Source organism: Myxine glutinosa, chromosome 4 (genome assembly GCF_964187855.1).
Source record: "Myxine glutinosa chromosome 4, kmMyxGlut1.1, whole genome shotgun sequence".
Lineage (NCBI taxonomy): Eukaryota > Metazoa > Chordata > Myxini > Myxiniformes > Myxinidae > Myxine > Myxine glutinosa.
In genome coordinates this window covers 217,620,348-217,638,809 of record NC_136264.1, presented here as the reverse complement: position 1 = coordinate 217,638,809, position 18,462 = coordinate 217,620,348, and the positions used below count along the sequence as shown (strand labels likewise).

Sequence of the window (18,462 nt, the reverse complement as noted above, 5' to 3'; positions counted from 1 at the left end):
TAATAATCTTTATAAAACACCATCAACACACAAACAAGGGTGAAAACATAAACCTCTGCTTACCTTCGGTGGCAAAGGTAATGCCGTAAGATACAAATATATTTTGGCTGCAAATGCAACAAGATGATTCACAATGCAACGAAAATTATAGACAATTAGACTCTTCAAAAGTGATCTTTAAAGAGGAACAAGTACAAAAAGTTTTAATTAAAACAAAAGCCACGTCGATGTTACACAATGCTTAGATGCAGCTGTGCCTATAACGTCGATGTTATAGGCACAGGACATTCCTATTGATTCGATTACTTGATGTTATTTTTGTGCAAAGTGAAAATATATCTCGGCAATTTCCCGTGTGTGGCGACGAATTTTTAATATATCTCGGCATTTTCCCATCTATTATTTCAGGCGGTGTATGACTGACCATGCCGCGATTTAAAAATATATATATATCTCGGCAATTTCCCGTGTGTGGCGACACGTGAACGAAGCTATGCTCCTCTCTCCACATTATTGTGACGACGTATAAATTAAATATTTCATCGTGACGATTGTCATCAAATGGACGAATTTTTAATATATCTCGGCATTTTCCCGTCTGTTATTTCGGGCGGTGTATGACTGACCATGCCACGATTTAAACAAAATATATATATCTCGGCATTTTCCCGTCTGTTATTTCGGGCGGTGTATGACTGACCATGCCACGATTTAAAAAAAAAAAATCTCAATGGACTTGAAGTTACAGGCCTTTGAGAATTCATTTTGTTCTATAAAGGGCAACTTTCATCGGATTTTCTTCCCGTTTTTTTTCAACCGAGTCTAAAACTATGTTAGCGACTGTGAAAAATGAAATGATATATCGAATTTGATTTGAAATAAAACTGTGTGAGAGAGGAAGACACCACGGGCCTACAAAACAGGCCTCAAAGCTATGCGAGTTAATAAAATGGTGGATATTTGTTTATATGAAGCCTCTCCCACAATGGGTGGAGCTATGGTCCCCAGAATGGGTGGAGCTTTGAGGTTTTGTCTTCTCTGCAAGAACAAGAACAAGAAGAAGAAGAATAAGAAGAACAACAACAACAGCAGAGGGCACTCTATTAGCAGCGTCTGCGACGCAGCTAAAAAATTAGGAAGCTAAACTAATAAAACTCCAAGGGCACTCGGTTGAGCACATACCTCCACCAAGCTGAACAGTTTAAGTTTTATATCCACTAATAGGCCAGATCTGGATCCGGATCTGAATCAAAATCTAATCGGCTTGTACTTGTCACCTGACCAACTCATCCACCTAGTTTTGTCAAAACTAGTCCATAACTTGTTGAGATATTGTACTACATTTCGTTTTTGACACCATCACTCATGGTGAAGAATCACTTAAAAATTAAAAAAAAATTGTCGTCAGATCAGGATCTTTACCAAAATCTAATCGATTCTTCCTCGTCACACACACACACAAGGCAGTCGAAGTTTCATCCGAATCCGTCTCTTACTTTGAGACATCGTGCTTTGATTCGGGCTAAGCCCTATGGCTCAATGGTGAAGAATCACTGAAAAAATTGTCGTATCCGAAAATTCACCAAAATCTCATCATTTCGTCCTCGTCACATTCCCAACCTGCCCACCAAGTTTCGTCCGAATCCATCCATAACTTTGAGATATTGTGCTCACAGACATACAGTCAGACGGACGCAAAAACATCACCAACTTTGCTGGCGGAGGTAATAATTAAACTGCAACAAGTGAAAAAAAGTCTTTTGAAAACTAGTTAAAAGCATATGACATTGAATCCAAATAAAATAGTGATAGTTTAAAAAGAAAAGGGAATGTACAATTTGTCAATCATTGCAGGCCTCTCAGTACAAGCATTGTGCTTCGTCAGCATGGTTCTTAAACAACTTGCTGTTCTTTAGAGAGCTCTTAGGTGGGATATTCAGTCTCTGAGCTTTCCCTGATGGGCTTAAAGATCCCTTGAGTTCCTTTTGTAAAGAGATCATTGCAGGTCACTACCATCACAAAATTCTAAATTATGCTCCGATTGCATTGGAGACAGAGACACGCCTCAATAATTTATGCAAACCTGAAACCACGTCAGTGGATTATGGGCCTTTCTAAAGCAAATTGTTTGGATCGGTAATTAGCGTGAGCACAAATGTTGTGATATGATTGGGGGTCTCCACGTGGTTGAGTAATATTTTAAAAAATAACCACCTTTAGAGGCCATTTTTCCCCGCAAAGCGGGGGTTGGCCTTTTTCGGGAACCATGGTTGTTGTTGTTTTTTGGTCCCCTTTTTGAAGCAATGTTTTACGGCCGGATGTCCTTCCTGACGCCAACCCTTTTTGCCGCCTTTAACGACAAACAGGGAATTACCAGTGAACTGGTACTCAATTAGCCGACCTCGGAAGGATGACAGGCTGAGTCAACCCCCCTGGCGTTAATTCAGCGATCGACCGGGATTCGAACCCAGGATCCAAGGATCCTAAGCCGGCACCCTAGCCGCTAGCCCAACACCAGGGTAAGTCCAGGTAAGCCCAACACCAGGTTGAGTATATAATGTAATATGGTGTATTGATTGGGGGACTTCACTGTGTCGAGTAAATGCTGTGATATAGCATATCGATCGGGGGACTCCACGGTGTTGAGTAATTTCATATGGAAGTAGAATATAATAAACAGCATAATCATTAGTAATTATGGAGAAAAACAAAATTGTAGCAACAGAGGCTATTTGCTTTGCAATCTACATTTATAATATGCTAATAACCTCTGTCTGTCTGTCTGTCTCACCCTGAAACACAGAAACGCTCATCAGAGAGAAAAAATATTCAGCAAAAGTTAAGTAAAATTGATCCAAACCTTTGGGAAAATTATATTATTTTTAATCTGACCGAAAATTTAACATGGGTGGTGTATAAGGCAACAGACGGTTGCTTTGATCATTCCCAAAATAAATATGTGTGTATACAGAGACTTGGCATTTAATATGGAATATTTTTTTTGTGGGGGTGAACTTACTTTTCAAGATGTCTTAGAACAAAAAGTTCATTGGAATTATGTTGAAATTATTCGAGATTTTGTTAATGTGGCCTTTAAAAGAAACAAAAACCACATTTGACATTTCAAAACAAATAAATTGATCCTTGAAAGTGATGTAAACCGATATCGAACTCAATTCATGGACAGCACTGTTAAACTTCTGTACGTTTTCCAGAAGTATCTCTTTATTTTGCACATTGGCCAAATTTTTTTTATAACAAAAACAAAAGTTAAATTACTGACAGTAAAATTACAGTTCAGTACTTCGTGTAACCCCCACGAGCATTCAGGAGAGCACGTACACGTTGAGGCATGCTGTTCACGAGATTTGCCAAGGTTTGGACAGGAATCGCTTGCCATGCAGTGACAATAGCCTGCTGCAATTCACGCACAGGTGTCAGCTGCTGGTCCAAGTGGTCGATTTGACGCGTTAATTCTGCCCACAAGTTCTCTATCGGATTCATATCCGGGGACATGGCAGGCCACTCCATATGCTCTACACCACGGTCAGCAAGAAAGTGTTGGATCATGCGAGCACGATGAGGCCGTGCATTGTCATCTTGGAAGACAAAGTTTCCTCGAAAGGCTGCACGAGCAAATGGAAGCAATGTTTCTTCCAGAATGGCCCTGTGCTTGAACTGGTTCAGGTTTCCATTCAGAACAACCAGGTCAGTTTTGCCCCCTGCATGAAAAGCAGCCCAAACGGTCACCCCACCACCTCCAGCTTGGACTCTTGGCACTATACAATCTTTGTTGTCGGCTTCATGCACTTGTCTGCGCACTCGGACGCGGCCATCTTGACGATAGACCAGAAATCTAGACTCGTCACTGAAGATCACGTGATTCCAGTGTCCTGGCTGCCATTGACGGTGCTCTCTGGCCCACTGCAATCGGCGCTGGCGGTGTTGTCTGGTCAGGCGTGGCTTTCTCAGGGGATGCCTGGCACGATAGCCTACTTGAACCAGTCGTTGGTTGACTAGCCTTCTGGATACAGGCACATTTGTCAGTTGCTGCCACTCAGCCCTAAGCCGATTAGCTGACTTGGTACGGCCATTGCGGACTAACCGGTGCAGCTGGCGATCATCCCTCCTTGTGGTTCTGCGGGGACGTCCTGGCCTCAGTATTGGAGTAGGGACACCCCTCTGAGCATTTCATTTCAGGATCTTTGACACCTGACCTTGAGTGATGCCATACTGCCGAGCAATAGCACGCTGTGTTGTGCCAAAATTTCGTAAAGCCACTACTCCATGACAAACAACATTGTCGAGTTGACGGACCATCTCCAGAGGAAGCGGCAATAACTTGTGGAGACGTGCAGCAGTTGTTTTCCACTAATACAGAACGCAACAACCATTGTATACCCGACTGTGAAGCCAATCATAAAATGCACCTGTCCGTCCATTTTGCCACGCCACCTGTAATATAATCCTGTTGTTGACTTCTTGCTGCGACAGACAATCAATGACATGGTTCTTTCAACAAATAAATCACCAAAGTGTAAAAGAAACTCACCAGATTGATATACTGAGTTAAGAAAGTAAACCCATCAAGAAAAAAATATATATTCCATATTAAATGCCAAGTCTGTGTGTGTGTGTATATATGTATATATATGTATATATATATATATATATATATATAAATAAATAAATAAATATATATATATATATATATATATATATATATATATATATATACGTATATATATATATATATATATATATATAGTGTTGCGGTTTTGTGATTTTATAATAAAGGTTAATTTCCCCTCCTAGCTAGTTACACTACAACATGTAGCCTCGCGATAGTTCAGTTATTTCTTCGTAAATGTAAGCGTAGTCCTTTTCCTGTGTTAGTTTTGCGTTGAGCAGGCCAGTGAAAATTAGGTGCCCTTATGCTGCTTCGATGCTTGTGGTTTTGGCGCGAAACACCACGAGGCAGGCCTGAACAAGTCGACCAAGGCCGAAGGAAGGCGGGACAGGAGGAGTGGGAGTGACCGGAAAGCGCGAGCCGCCAATCAGGGCTCGAGGGGAGTGGCTTACCACTGCGGCAAAAGGCGGGGTTTGGAACATTCAATTCGGGCTAGGGCGGAGCGATATAACCCTGCGCCCAGAGCGCCCCACCTCAGTTATGAGAGGAGGAGCGCTCAGTTATGATGAGTTTGGGGTGTTGAGTTATGAGACAAGCCCATGAGCATTCGGTTCGGAGCACTGAGTTATGAGCTGAAGTTATGAGAGGAGGAGCGCTGAGTTATGAGCTGAAGTTACGAGAGGACACGCACGTATACGAACTTTTCCCTGCTTTCCGCGCTCTGCGCAGTATTAATTGCGCTGTAAAGACGACCCGTGCCGGGCCACAGAAGCGCGTATTTCCTTCTGCCTGCCTTTGCCGATATACGCGCCGCGCGGATTTTCCCGCCTGCCTGCCTTCGCCGGGATACGGGCTGTGACCGTCAGAGGGCCACGCCAGGTGAGCTGTTCCTGGAGCGACCGAAGCAGGCGCGTTCGGCGCGCGAACATTCTCCTTCCATTTCCCCATGTGAGTGATCGGGCTCGAGTCTGGGAAAATAAGTTAAGACTGCTTAAGTCTGCTCTGTGTCCCCTTTTCTTCTACCAAATCCCTGTACATTGTGTAAATAAATCTGTTATTCCTTCTGATTCGACCGTTTCGTCTCTTCCATCATTGGCTTAGCATGGTACGAATTAGATCGCTCTGATCGGGTTCAATAGCAAGGTAACAGCACGGGTCACGTGGTATGCCATCCGCTCAGGTGTACTCCATTAAGCGTGGTCCGTGTGAGACTCGATCCCCGCTTCCGCTGCGGCGTGGGTACTCAAGGTACGTGTGGAGTCGACCCGATACCCTTTTCCACGTCTGCCCGGAAGTGGCGACTCGGTCTCGCGGTTTCGAAGACCCAGAGAGAAAAAGGGGCTTAATCTCCCCTTTGTAAGGGAACGGGCTTCGGAAAACCGCAACAATTTTGGAGTGGGATTTGAACCCTGGGAAAAAATTTGGACACCAAATTGTACAAATTGGCCGCAACAATTTGGTGTCAGGAGTGGGATATTTGGACCTGAAGTGCGCTTCATGCACTCAAAATTACGAGCGAACGAAAGTTAGTTGTTAAATCAAAATTATATTCGTACCATGGCTGGCCAAGGCAGTCGAATGCCGGTCGGGGTAGAAGAAGAGGTAGAATTGATGACCCAGGACTCACAAGAGGGACAGTTGGTAGTGGAGGAAGCCGAAGAGGGGGCGGTAGCTGGCGAAGAAAATGGCAGCGCCTCGCACGTGGCGGCGAAGGCCGAGCCCGCAGCGCCAATGGATATGGCCCTTTTTATGGTACAACTCAGGGCGTATATGGGAGAAGAAATGGATAAAATGAGGGATGAAGCAAGGTGTAACAAGGGCGAATTGAAAGAAACAATGGACGCCCAAAGTGACAAATACACCCGGGAATTGAAAGAAATGGGGGACAAATCCACCCGGGAATTGGAAAAATGAGGATGGCGGCGAAGAAAGAAATAAAAGAGATGGGGGAGGACATTAGGCGCGGGTTGAGCGAGGAGGTCGCAGTGGTATGCGACGGGGTGAAGCAGTGTAAGGAACGCGTGGGGAGCGAGGTTGAGCGAGGCACAGCTAAATTGACCGGGACTATGGAAATCGCGACGCGGGGTGTAGAAGAGCCGACGATCGCCGAATTGGACAAATAAATTTTGGGGGCGCCGGCGAGGGTTGAGTTGGAAAAAGAAATTTCATGGGCGCCGCGGTCGTCGAGGAAAAAGAAATAATTGGGGCCGAAGAGACGGTAGAAGCGGGAGATAAATCGCGGGAGAAAGAAATGGAACCCGCGCAAAGTCTGTATTTGCACCGTGATGCCGGGCTTGCTAACTCAACGGAAAGTTTGCAGGTGCTGCCGGGGAAGGAGGACCCTGAGGTGAGTGGAAAAAATGGCGCGAATGTGTTTGGCGCGAACGGGTTTTTGGCACGCTTGGGACAGAGTCGAGACCCGCGCGTTCGCGGAAGGTCCATTGTGCGGTGTACGAGAGCGTGTGGTACGAAGTACGAGAGAGAGTGTGCGCCGAAGCGTGAGCGAGAAAAGTGTACACCGGAGTGTGCCGGAGAAGAGTGTGTTATGGAGTGTGTAACGGGAGAGTGTGTTACAGAGTGTGTGCAGGAGTGCACACCAGAGCGTGTTGCAGAGTGTGTGCAGGAGTGCACACCCGGGGGTGTTACAGAGTGTGTAACAGAAAAGTGTGCGATGATGGGGGGCGTGAAAGGTGCGGGTGCGCCTGGGTGGTGTGCACCAGAGAGTACGAGTACGGAGTACGAGGGAGAATGCACACCAGACTGTGTGCGGGAAAAGTGTGTACTGAAGTGTGTGAAAAGCGTGAGTGCGCCTAGGTGTGCAGGTACGAGTACGGAGCGTGAGGGAGAATGCACACCAGAGAATGTGGAAGGAGAGTGTGTGGTAACAGAGTGTATGGAAGGCACATGGGCGCCTGGGTGTGCGAGTGCGGAGTGGGTCGTGAGTGGTGAGGACGCGGCTCAAGCATCGACACCGACCGGGGTAGCGTTTAGCGGGACAGATAGCAGACGTGAGCCCCCGGTGAGTTGTGTGCAGCAGGGACCGGCGGGGATCGGTGCCGCGGCGGTCTCACAAGGACCGGCGTGCACGATTCATGCCGGCCCCCGCACTGTATGGTTGGTGCCGTGCCGTGCCCTGGCAGCAAAGGCAATCGGCGAGTTTCAACGGGTGGTAGGAGATTTCGGAGCCGCGCACCCTATCGGGTGCGGTGCTCCGACCGTGGCCGGTTGGGTAACCGTGAGTGGGACCGCGAGGCCCCGCGCAGGGATGGAGCCCTGCAACTTGGCCCATCCATACCTCCCCCCTTGGATCGAAAATGCCAGACGGACACCACCTCCAGGCGACCAACCACCCGCATGGATCAATCGGCCCTCCGAGGCTGAGCCGAGACAATGCACCTCCATAGATGGAGGCTCGTAGCGAAGAGGACTGGAAGTAGTGTACCCCCACGTGGAGGAATGGTAGCACGACCATTCCTCACACAGGGCCCATGAGCATTAGTTTAGGGGGATGGCAGTGACAGGCACATGGAGGTGCCAGCAATGGTTACCTCCGTGGGGCACCGAAGCTAGCCGAGGTAGGGCTAGGATAATGTTAGGGAATTAGAAGACCTTAGGGACCAGAATTAAGTAGTGACACTTGTACTGTAGTGGGGACGTAGACAGTTTAGGTGATTGATAATAAAACAGGGAGTGCATAGTGTAAAGGGACGACGAGGGAAGCACGAGTTTTAGGGGAACTAATCAGCTAGATGATGCTGTGTGTTTGAAAAGAAATGGAATTGTGTTTGAGGTGTATGAGCACAAAAGGTGTGCAAATGAATGGTGTGCAAGACATTTGGTGTGAAAAATAAATGGTGTGCGAGTAAAGGTGTGGAATGCTTGGTGTGGAATAGAAGGTGTGGAATGCATGGTGCGAAGGAGTGAATGGGGGGAGGTGGAACCCATTCACGAAAGCCCAGGGTGGGTAGTGTAAAGCCAGGTAGAGGGCGTAGGCAAAATTTGTATGGATATTGACACATGTGGTGCGGGTAGTGGAAAAGAAGTGTTTTGTTGGGTGCAAGAGTATGTGGAATGGCTGGGCGTGTGGCTTAGTTGGTGCGTATGGTTATTGGGGCACTCCGCCACTGGTAGTTTGTCGGCCAGGTGAGGCCGCAGGTAGGCTCTGGGAGCCGGTTAGTGAAGTTTGTGAGTGGGGCCCGAGGATCCAAGGGAAGGACCGGGTTGCCCAATGCCAAGGTGGGCACAGAGGGGGTAAGCGCCAGGAAGGGCCTTCCCCAGTTAGGGTAGTTGTGAGTTGTTGAGTGGGGCCCGAGGATCCGAGGAGAGGACCAGGGTTGCCCAATGCCAAGGTGGGCATCAGGCGGTAAAGTGCCAGGAGGGGCCTTCCCCAGTTAGGTAGTCGCAGGAGCAGGTAAGCTCGGGTGGCGACTTCAGTGGTGGAGGTGCGCAGGTAGGTAGACCTGCTAGTGGGGCCACACGACCCAGCCCCGAAATTGTGCAAGGGCACAGAGTGAAATTTTGCGGGAGTGAGACCCAAATTTCAAGGGCACCGCAGTGTGGGCAATGGGAATTCGGGTTCTCAGAACCACATAGTTTAAAGAGGCCGATTGGCAGGGTACGACCCCGGGTAATTTAAAAGTAAACGTCAGTAGTGTAGTTAGGATGAGAGAAATCCCTTCACACCATCCACAACCAGTCACCAAGGAGGACGAAGCTCTACACCAGGGCTCTGTAAGCTGTTTGAGTGGTAAAGACGCATCAGGACATAATGAGACATTGTGTTTGTTCCATTCCTTCCTTTCTGGGAGGGGATTGGGAGACGAATTTGGAATAGAGGGGGATATTGGAGATAGGACATAGAGACGGATTGTAAATACAAGGAGGGCTCAGGTAGTGTAAGCAGACGGTGGGGGGTACGAACGGTTAGGGACGAGCCTGCTCTGCTCGCCCTTCCGCATCCCTCGCACTGTATTACCTTGTGTTTCTGTGTGCCATTGCGTCTTTTCCGCTTTGCTTGTTGTGCCTTGTCTCTCCCCCCCACCCCAGGACCATTTTGGAGGTGGAGCTGTGCAGCACCATTGACCTGTGCAGCATCCCTTCTGCACCTTGCTACATCTGTGCAGCCGAACTGTGCAGCACTTTGCTGCCAACCCCTTTGCTGCACATTATCACACTTATGGACCACAAGCCTTTTGGCCTTGCACCTCTGCTGTGCAGCACCTTGCTGCAATACCATCTTGCACCTTCGGAATACTTGTTTGAGTGGCATTAATACCACGCAGTTGGACCACATGGGAGTGGCCCTGCCTGGCAATAAATGAAATAAAAGCATTTTTGTGCATTTTATTATGGTGTGCTAGGCATGAGAAGATGTGTAAGTTTAGATAGCCCTGAAGATTAAAAATGGCCTGTATGCCGGTCCGGGGGCTAGCCGGTTTGATATATGCACACAAAAGAAGCAAGAAGCAAGATGCAAGAAGCAAGCAGCAAGTGTCATGATTTTAAGTGTGTTTTGCTGTGTTTTCTCTCCCCTCCAATCTTCTCTTCCAAAAAGGACAGGTCCTGGGTCATAGAATTGTAAATAAGTTAAGTTTTGTGCTTGGAAATATAAGAATGCTGCCCAGCCCTGAATGTGTTTAGTGTTTGTTTGTGTTTAGTTTGCTATGTGTTTGTGTTTAGTTTGTGTTTCGTGTGTTTGCTAACCGCTATGTGTTTAGTTTGAAATTCCGGAAATACTCGGTTAGTTGTGGGCGTGATTCTGTTAGAGAGCTGCTCAACGCAATAGGAGGGACATATCTAGTGTTTTAAAACTGTCGCACATACGGGTCAGATTAAATGCTAGGGGGAACCACACCTATGTGTCACATTTAAAAGTAAGGTTAATTTTACATGTCATTCTCTAACCGGTCATTCCATTGGTGGTTTCGACTCGGAGACGAGTCTGACGAGAGAGGGGTGCAGTGTTGCGGTTTTGTGATTTTATAATAAAGGTTAATTTCCCCTCCGAGTTAGTTACACTACAACATGTAGCCTCGCGATAGTTCAGTTATTTCTTAGTAAATGTAAGCGTAGTCCTTTTCCTGTGTTAGTTTTGCGTTGAGCAGGCCAGTCTCCCCTTTGTAAGGGAACGGGCTTCGGAAAACTGCAACAATATATATATATATATATATATATATATATATATATATATATATATGTATATGTATATGTATATGTATATGTATATATATATATATATGTATATATATATATATATATATATATATATGTATATATATATATATATATGTATATATATATATATATATGTATATATATATATATATATATATATGTATATGTATATATATATATATATATGTATATATATATATATATATATATATATATATATATATATATATATATATATATATATATATATATCAGTCACTATGCGACCTTCATATCATCAGTGGAGAACCGCCAGCAAGGTGTCCCATACAGCTGCTGCTGCACCTTGCTGGGAGCGATACGCACCGCCTGCCACGCGGTGACGTTATCTCTGGTATCCACTCATCATATGGAGTCGACCTGGTTGCGGTTGGGAGTTACTAATAATGGTATCTGTAATCTGGTTCTCCAACCTAATGAGCGGACAACATGACGTCATCGCCATGCACGTCCGCCTTGCCTGCAAAGTTCCAGAGGAACCATCTAGCAGTGCGTCATTACGGATTATAAATACAGATACTGTACAACATGTAGCCTCGCGATAGTTCTCCACTGATGATATGAAGGTCGCATAGTGACTGATATAAAAACCGAAAGGGTCACAGAGTTACAAGTGTATGGAAAGCCTCACTGCGTTGCCCTGATGAAGCCCCAACAAGGGCGAAACCAGGTCGGTAACTGAGTTTTGCATGCACTTGTGACAGTATCTGTATTTATAATCCGTAATGACGCACTGCTAGATGGTTCCTCTGGAACTTTGCAGGCAAGGCGGACGTGCATGGTGATGACGTCATGTTGTCCGCTCATTAGGTTGGAGAACCAGATTACAGATACCATTATTAGTAACTCCCAACCGCAACCAGGTCGACTCCATATGATGAGTGGATACCAGAGATAACGTCACCGCGTGGCAGGCGGTGCGTATCGCTCCCAGCAAGGTGCAGCAGCAGCTGTATGGGACACCTTGCTGGCGGTTCTCCACTGATGATATGAAGGTCGCATAGTGACTGATATAAAAACCGAAAGGGTCACAGAGTTACAAGTGTATGGAAAGCCTCACTGCGTTGCCCTGATGAAGCCCCAACAAGGGCGAAACCAGGTCGGTAACTGTGAGTTTTGCATGCACTTGTGACAGTATCTGTATTTATAATCCGTAATGATGCACTGCTAGATGGTTCCTCTGGAACTTTGCAGGCAAGGCGGACGTGCATGGCGATGACGTCATGTTGTCCGCTCATTAGGTTGGAGAACCAGATTACAGATACCATTATATATATATATATATAATTGCTGTTATGAAATATGCCGCGATATATTTGCTGTTATGAAATATGTCGAGAAATATTTGCTGTTATGAAATATGTCGAGAAATATTTGCTGTTATGAAATATGCCACGATATATTAGTTGTTGTGAAATATGCCGCGAAATATTTGCTGTCATGAAATGTGCCGCGATATATTTGTTGTTGTGCAATATGCCACAAAATATTTGTTGTTGTGAAATATGCCACAAAATATTTGCTGTTATGAAATGTGCCGCGATATATTTGTTGTTGTGAAATGTGCCGCGATATATTTGTTGTTGTGAAATATGCCACAATATATTTGCTGTTATGAAATATGCCACAAAATATTTGCTGTTATGAAATATGCCACAATATATTTGCTGTTGTGAAATATGCCACAAAATATTTGCTGTTGTGAAATATGCCACAAAATATTTGCTGTTATGAAATATGCCACAAAATATTTGGTTATGAAATATGCCACAAAAGATTTGCTGTTATGAAATATGCCACAAAATATTTGCTGTTATGAAATATGCCACAAAATATTTGGTTATGAAATATGCCACAAAAGATTTGCTGTTATGAAATATGCCACAAAATATTTGCTGTTGTGAAATATGCTGCAATATATTTGCTGTTATGAAATGTGCCACACTATATTTGCTGTTATGAAATATGCCACAAAATATTTGCTGTTATGAAATATGTCGCGATATATTTGTTGTTGTGGAATATGCCACAATATATTTGCTGTTGTGAAATATGCCACAAAATATTTGCTGTTATGAAATGTGCTGCGATATATTTGCTGTTGTGAAATATGCCACAAAATATTTGCTGTTATGAAATATGCCACAAAATATTTGCTGTTATGAAATGCGCCGCGATATATTTGTTGTTGTGAAATATGCCACAATATATTTGCTGTTATGAAATGTGCCGCGATATATTTGCTGTTGTGAAATATGCCACAAAATATTTGCTGTTATGAAATGTGCCACGATATATTTGTTGTTGTGAAATATGCCACAAAATATTTGCTGTTATGAAATGTGCCGCGATATATTTGTTGTTGTGAAATGTGCCGTGATATATTTGTTGTTGGGAAATATGCCACAATATATTTGCTGTTATGAAATATGCCACAAAATATTTGCTGTTATGAAATATGCCACAATATATTTGCTGTTGTGAAATATGCCACAAAATATTTGCTGTTATGAAATATGCCACAAAATATTTGCTGTTATGAAATATGCCACAAAATATTTGCTGTTATGAAATATGCCACAAAATATTTGCTGTCATGAAATATGCCACAAAATATTTGCTGTTGTGAAATATGCTACAATATATTTGCTGTTATGAAATATGCCGCGATATATTTGTTGTTGTGGAATATGCCACAATATATTTGCTGTTGTGAAATATGTCACAAAATATTTGCTGTTATGAAATATGCCGCGAAATATTTGCTGTTATGAAATATGCCGCGATATATTTGCTGTTATGAAATATTCCACAAAATATTTGCTGTTGTGAAATATGCTACAATATATTTGCTGTTATGAAATGTGCCACAATATATTTGCTGTAATGAAATATGCCACAAAATATTTGCTGTTATGAAATATGCCGCGATATATTTGTTGTTGTGGAATATGCCACAATATATTTGCTGTTGTGAAATATGCCACAAAATATTTGCTGTTATGAAATGTGCCGCGATATATTTGCTGTTGTGAAATGTGCCACGATATATTTGTTGTTGTGAAATATGCCACAAAATATTTGCTGTTATGAAATATGTCACAAAATATTTGCTGTTATGAAATGCGCTGCGATATATTTGTTGGTGTGAAATATGCCACAAAATATTTGCTGTTATGAAATGTGCCGTGATATATTTGCTGTTGTGAAATATGCCACAAAATATTTGCTGTTATGAAATGCGCCGCAATATATTTGTTGTTGTGAATATGCCACAAAATATTTGCTGTTATGAAATATGCCGTGAAATATTTGCTGTTATGAAATGTGCCGCGATTTATTTGCTGTTGTGAAATATGCCACAAAATATTTGCTGTTATGAAATATGCCGCGAAATATTTGCTGTTATGAAATATGCCGCGATATATTTGCTGTTATGAAATATGCCGCGATATATTTGCTGTTATGAAATGTGCCGTGAAATATTTGCTGTTATGAAATATGTCACAAAATATTTGCTGTTATGAAATATGCCACGAAATATTTGCTGTTATGAAATATGATTTTGGAATTTCACAATACTCTATACAGTATATTTCATTGGCTAATTGTGCATGTCTGTCCCTGCCCCTCCCACCTCTTCTCTCTCCCACCTCTTCTCTCTCCCACCTGTCTCCTTCGAGACAATAAATTGTGTTAAAGTTGCTTCAAATTGATCCACACCAACAGAAAATTGATAATTATTAGGTAAAGGTTGCTTCAAATTAATCTATACCAACAGGAAATTGATAATTATTAAGTAAAGGTTGCTTCAAATTAATCTATACCGACAGGGAAATTATAATACTGCTTCAATTTAGCTCTTTAAACCAGCGCAAGAATAAAGGGCTTGTTTTTATTCGTATTTTTCTATCATGGTATTTTTTTTACCACGGCCGTCAAGCTAGTCGTTGCAATAATACAACAGTACAAGCAGTTATTTCTGCAAATTTAAAACCAAAAATAAAGATTTAATGGTCATTTCATGCAAAGGTGCATGAATTTGCACAAAATCAAGGGGTATGGTTTGACAACGTAACGTTGAACCTCGAACAGAACAATGAAAAATGCACAGGCACTGGTTTTAACAAACGTGGCTCTAACGTCGCACGTGCATACGGGGCACGATCAGCGATTCCATGCATAGATATGTTCCACAGCCGGATACGAGTTGAATTTGCGTTAACTGAGAGGCGATTGCAAACCCCCTCCTCAAAGTCAGGGGAGCTTTTAAATCTGGGAGGTCAAAAGTTCGGGTGCTGCCCGCTCCAGAAAGGGCAACGAGAATCGCTGCCACAGTGCCAGGATATTTGTTACCTCCAGTTAAACAGCCCTTCTGTAATTTTATTGTGGACATCTTGTTGTTTTCGTATTCATAAAAAAGAAAAACTTGATTGCTTTTTTGACCTTTCATGTTTCCCTTTATGCTTACAGCATTCGACTAAGTGCGGCTGGGAATCCCTTTCACAGAATCCCACCCAATCACATACATACCTTCTAAGACCTGTAACGATCAAGGCGTGATGTCAGAATGTCAGACAATTCAAAGCGCAGTGACCATGCCAGCATTTCCAACAAGACCCATGATGATTGGCTGATTAGAAACAAGCTTCTAATTGTGGAGAAAAAAAACTACATTTTTGTTGCGAAGGTGTTTATCACGATAAAGTGCTGACAGAAAGGACAGCCAGAGGCACGAACTTCAAGCTGCCATGATTGCAGTGAAATACCATTGTAAGCTTCACAATCATGCAATTGCAGCATCAAGAGAGGCGCGCTGCTCCAAATTCGCACACAGCTTCATCGTGGATTTAAGCATCCTACCGTGAATGAAAGTATCACCACACCATGTGACTAATTTATAAAATTTCATATTTGAAAGGGACAGTTACATGAGAGGTCAAAATGAGAGGTCAAAATGAGAGGTCAAAATGCGGTCATTTTAGTCATAAACTTATCAAAGTTGCTTATGAAACCGAGATGATAGAGTAAGGTGGTCATTTAAAATTCCAAAGCAAGATCAAAAGCAAAGTTGTTCATTTTGTGGCCTGAAACTTGTACAAGAATCAAGAGCTACCAATGTGATTGCATATCTCATAGTCATATGGCAGCTGACACAAAGAGACTCTTTGTAGACGGATGATCAGAAGAGTCTAGTGACTTGGAATTCCTTCCATGAACTGCTGACAGAGGATGAAAAGCCCCAAACATTGATTGGATATGGAACTTCCTTCCTTGAATCACCAGTAAAACCTGACGTCGTTGAAGCATCTCTTGAATATTGCATTGCTGCTACCCAGAAACTTGGCCAACAGTACTGCATCTTAACCTATGACCAGGTAATCTATGAAATCACCCTTAGACGTCAAAATAAGAAACCAGAGAAGTACAGGTATCTGATATTGTGCATGGGGACACTGACTTCCGCTTCCGGTCCGGTATGAAGAGAACGCAGGCGTCACATGCTCGCCGCTTCTTCGACCGGGCCACTGTCAGTTGCTTGCTTTTTTGGTGGTCGTGCGGATTTTTTGGTCATTGAGTCTGCCCTCTGCATAGCCCCGGCTCTGCTCCCTGCTTCGCCGGCCCGGCTCCTTCGCCTGCTCGCTGTTTCCTCGGGCACGCTCTCGTGGGTTGTGACCATCGCAGCGGTTTGGTGGCGGTTTCCCGCCGTGATCTAGATTTGTAGCGGCGGCGGTCGATTGCCGCTGCATTTGCCGCTTTGCCGTGATCAACCTTGGCCTCGTGATCATCTCTTTGCTCCTGCCTGCCCTCTGCTTGGTCCCGGCTCTGCTCCTGGCTTCACCTACCTGGCTCCTTCGTTTCCTCGGGCCCGCTCCCGTGGGTTGGGACCATTGTTTCACCTCCTCAACCTTGGCCTCGTCTCGTCTCTCCGCTCCTGCCTGACATGGCTCTGCGGTACTCCGCTGCAAGGCTCCTTCTGCTCAATACCCACTCCACCCCATCATGCATCTCTGCCATCAAATCAAATGGACTCCTCCGACGACCCAGGTACATTCACCGTGGCTCCGGTCGTAAGTTTGTATACTTGCAATCAGGTCACTCCATCCCGTCCTCTGGTCGGCTCAGCGCACTCTCACTCTTCGTCCCAGCGCACCTGGTCACAGCAACGCACACATTCGCACCTCCTGCCTACGAACCCTGGCTAAATCACCTGAATTCATCCCTGCTGTTCAAAACAACATCAAGCTCACCCTGTTCAACACCGGGTCCCTCAACAACAAATGCCTCATCCTGAACGAATACATCCTGGATAACAAACTGGACTTTCTCTGTCTCACCGAAACCTGGCAACAACCTCTGGACTACTACACACTCAACCTCACCACACCCAATGGATATTCCTACGTCAATAAACCACGCGCGGGGGGCCAAGGTGGTGGAATTGCCGTTATCCACCGTCAAGACATCAGGACCAGCCTCATCCCCATCACCTCATCCTCATCATTTGAACACCTGGCTTTTAAACTCTCTGGTCGCACGCAGTCAGTCATGGCTGTCGTCTACCGCCCTCCCAAACCACACCCATCATTCCTGTCTGACTTCTCCTACTTTCTGACCCAGCTATGTTACCTCTCCCCCTCAATCGTCCTCCTTGGTGATTTCAATATCCACATGGACTCCACTGACTCCACAATAACCACTGACTTCACCGATTTACTCACCTGCTTTAACCTCACTCAACATGTCGACTTTCCTACCCATAACCGTGGTCACATTTTGGACCTTGTCTGCTCCACTGGATTAAATTTGCACCATCTATCTGGCTCCGACCTCACCCTCTCTGACCACTTAGCTATCACTATGACCATCAACATCCCCACCCCAACACCAAGACATTATCGCACTATCAACTTCCGTAAGCTAAACGCTCTTTCACCTACCTCATTCTCATCACCCTCTCTGAAAAAATGTCCACTTCTCCCTTCGTTGACCTCCACACCCCTTCCGACCTCACTGACTACTACAACCACACTCCCTCCTCCTGCCTTGACCAGCTTGCGCCTGTAAAAACCAAAACAGTTTCTTTCACCCATTCTGCTCCCTGGTTTACCCCTGAACTCCGCCTGATGAAAACTCGTGCTCGCCAACTTGAAAGACTCCGCAATAAAACAGGTCTCACAGTTCACTCCCAAGCCTACAAGGACCACCTACAACACTACAAAGATGCCCTCTCCCACGCCCGCTCCGCCTACTACTCTCAAATTATCCACTCTGGCTCCGGAAACCAAAAAGCACTCTTCTCGACAATAAACAAACTCCTCCGCCCCCTGAACACCACCACCCAGTCATTCACAGTAGACAACTGCATCTCCTTCCTCTCTTTCTTCCAACGCAAAATTGACAACATCTACAACAGCTTGACTACCGCCACGCCCGCTCCCCCTCCAACCACCTGCCCCCCTTGTCCTGCCATCCCCTGTCTCGGTTCTCCCCAATCTCCCCTACTGACCTCTCTGAACTCCTCATAGGAATGAAAACTGCCACCTGCACTCTTGACCCCATCCCCTCCAGCTTTGTCAAGGCCTCCCTTCCTGCTCTCTCTCCACTTATCATTGCAA

At 44.7% G+C, this 18,462-nt stretch overlaps 1 protein-coding gene across 9 annotated transcripts in view; it reads right to left on the bottom strand.

Annotated features, from left to right (window-relative positions):
- LOC137425717 (amyloid beta precursor protein binding family B member 2) overlaps positions 1–18,462 on the bottom strand; it is a 156,049-nt gene that overhangs the window by 53,029 nt on the left and 84,558 nt on the right. The window lies entirely within an intron of this gene.